This window comes from Centruroides sculpturatus, unplaced genomic scaffold (assembly GCF_000671375.1).
Source record: "Centruroides sculpturatus isolate CEXI.00-Female unplaced genomic scaffold, Cexi_2.0 scaffold1538, whole genome shotgun sequence".
NCBI lineage: Eukaryota > Metazoa > Arthropoda > Arachnida > Scorpiones > Buthidae > Centruroides > Centruroides sculpturatus.
Genome location: NW_019385717.1, coordinates 16,077 through 19,604, shown reverse-complemented (window position 1 = coordinate 19,604; position 3,528 = coordinate 16,077).

Below are 3,528 nucleotides of genomic sequence, written 5' to 3'. Positions count from 1 at the left end.
AAATACAGTAGAGCGTCGATTATCCGAATCAAATGGAAACTGGGGTTGTTCCGAAGATCGACGTTTCGGATAACCGATTATGTACGAAAAAATATATTAATTTATCCTATCTTGACATTTTTCTCCGTTGCGTGTCGCTTCGCGTTGAATTTTCGTCGATGTTAAGCCTAACGAAGACTATTGTATCGTTAAAAATTATTTTTTTATTTTGTACAAACAAAATAAATATATTCAAAAATATAAAAACAATAAAAAATTACAGTATACTTCAGAAGTTAATTTAGTATCAAAAACGTAAAATATTTGAGTAGCCCAAGATATAGCCAAAGATTACAGCGCCACAGCACTGGCGAAAATTTAAACTTGTCGACTGGAATTTCTTCGGATAACCGACGTTTCGGATAACCGACCTTCGGATAAACGACGCTCTACTGTATAGTCTTTAAATTGTAGATGTATGGAATCTTGGTATTTTGAAACATTTATAATGAAATCAGTTATTGCTCGCGTATGACCTCAGCATGTTAATGTCCGGATTCCAATGAAATTTATCAGGGACAAAGTTAGGAAACGAGCGTCACTTCTCACCCCTTAGCAATGCTAGCTAAACAAGCGGTTTTCTTTCGTTTCAATTCTAAATTCGCTCAATAAAAAAATCGGATACGAAAAACTAAGAAGCATCGATCGATCCATCCGTCCTAGAAAATTAAATGAAACAGTTTTCAAGCAGAAAACGATGGAGGAGAAAGAGAAAAGCGGAAGGTAGACACATATAGAAGTTGCGAAGTGGATGACGTCGGCCGGGAGCGGTGGCGCGTTCCTGTAATCCAGTCGCGTGGAGGCCGGAACTAGAGGACGGCTGGAGGNAGTAATTCACTTCTAATTTAACAAATTATTTACATTTATGTACTGTAATAATTTCAAATTTAGTGTATCATAATTGTATGACGCATTTATTTTGTTAGAAATTTTTATATGAAGATAAACAGAATTTAAAAAGTATAAAGTTAATTTACAAACTGTTTATTGTCAATATCTTATTTGATTATTATTATTATCAAATGTAATTATTTCAATTTTCAAATTGCACTATATTTGTAAAATCTTTACAATATGGAAACATTAAGTTATAATGCTTGGTAGTTTTGCAAAGTACATGCATTAACATGTCTAATTCTGCTTAATTAAAAGTACTGTATGGAAAAATTATTCCAAATTCTTCTATGAAGAGTTGCCTCTAGAGTTTGGGGGGCAAGGGGTAAAGTCAGTACAGTAGACCTCCCTATAAAACGGGTTCATATAATACGGATTCGTATATCACGGCGAAAAAATTGCTATCATATTCGTATAAACACGCTAAAAGAGACTCGTATAATACGGTAAAACGTCATCGCCCACTCGTGTCGCGACAGGATCGGTCGAATCTACACCAATAGCGGATATTGCACAAACCGTTGAGTTTAAACGAGCAGCGAACCTACTAAAAACCATTTATTATTTAACGGCCATAAAAATTATATTTATATTAATGATGTCTTTAAAGTTCAGCAAATTTTTCGCAGAAAAATAACTTATCAGGAAACACGCGCCCGCCGTTCGATCCGCCGCTCCGCGACGAAAACAAGCTTAATTAATCAATGGCGTCGTCGAACGGTGCACACTCGGTAAGTAATCCTACAATTTTTTGTTTATAACATAGTTTATATGGATCATTTCCAAAAAATTATACGTGTTTTGGAAATGTTGAGTCAAATTAGTCTAGAATTGAAAGGTTTTCTTCCATAAAATTAATCGAACAGCCGTAGTCCGTAAACTGCATAAGTGCCGGGCTGTGATTGGCTCATGTATTTAAGTGATCGTAAAACGCGAATTCATATAAAACGGAACGTATCTATAGGGGGTCTACTGTATTATTGAAAACAGATAATCTTACTTCTCTACTTCAAACGCAACTTATGATTGCAGAAATTCATTCTAATAAACTTATAAAGTAACTTTAGGTATTAACGGCATTAAAAGAAAATTATTATTTTATAAAATTTACTTCTCTTTCTTTTCGTTCTTCAAAACTCTTAATTNCTGTAATCCAGTCGCGTGGAGGCCGGAACTAGAGGACGGCTGGAGGAGGGGAGAAGACTTTCACGCGGTGCTATGTGGATCGGATGTCCGGCTAAGAGCGACGTGGATATGGTGGCCTCGGGGGAGTCCGGGGTGACCAGGTCGCCTGAGGAGGAGCGAATCGGCCCAGGGCGGAAACGCAGCAGGCAAAAGCTCCCGCGTCGTGCAGTAGTGGGACGGCATCTGTGAATAGGCGGTGTGTCGGTACCCTTCCTATGCAGTTGGACCTAGTTCTGCTTTTTTTTTTTTTTTCTATTTTAGTTAAGTTTTCATTTATATGTATTGATATACACTGTGTATACAGTACTTTATAGCTTTTCTCTGTCTCGATAGATGGCGCGATCGATGATTCATTCTTTAAAATCATCAGTTTCATTGACACTTTTTGTCGCCTACGCCAATAATATCAGTGATCTGGAGCTTTTTTGGAGCTTTTTTGCTCGAGCTTCAGGTTAAGGCCTTCTTCGTTTTCGTTAATTCTATCTACAAAGTTTGCAATAAATCTATCGTTTTTCCATAATATAAATACATCATCTAGAAGTAGGAACATGAAGAAGTAGGAACTGTGTTAGATTACGAAAGTTTGTACCCGTCCATTAAGATTGAATCCTGTGTAGAAGCGCTATTGGAGTTCTTGTTTAGAGAAAACCCAACGTTAACACAACATAGAAATGAGGTTATAGAGTTGGCTAACCTAGTATGTTGCAAATCCTTCTTCGCTTTCGAAGGCCAAGTATATAAGCAAAATAGGGGAGTTCCAATGGAAAGCCCAATTTCAGGGCTCCTTTGCGAGCTTGTTGTTAGAAAACTAGAAGAAAAAGTTCTGCGTAGCTTCGAAAGGGATATAATTTATTACAAGAGATATGTAGATGATGTATTTATATTATGGAAAAACAATAGATTTATTGCTAACTTTGTAGATAGAATTAACGAAAACGAAGAAGGCCTTAGCCTGAAGCTCGAGCAAAAAAGCTCCAAAATGGTGCATTTCTTAGACATTAATATCATTTGTAAAAAAGGGCGTATATCCACTAACGTATACGTTAAACCAACGCATAGCCCACTATACATCCCTGCAAGCTCTAATGATCCTTATAGGTATAAGTTAGCAGCATTTCGAGCATTGATTAGAAGGGCTTATATATACTGTGAAAACGTTATAGACCGCGATACAGAGATAGAAAGAATTATACAGATAGCGAGAACATTAGGTTATAAGAGGAATGTTATAGAAGGAATTATTAGAAAATTTGAAGCAAGTAACAATAAGGTCACTAGACAAGGTCCATCTAAGTACACGAAATTTACATACAACAAGTATTTAGGAGGGATTATGAAAGAAATCGCAAATATTAAAGATACAAAGGTGATATTAAAAAGAGCTCCGAATTTGTAGAAAATACTCAGAAA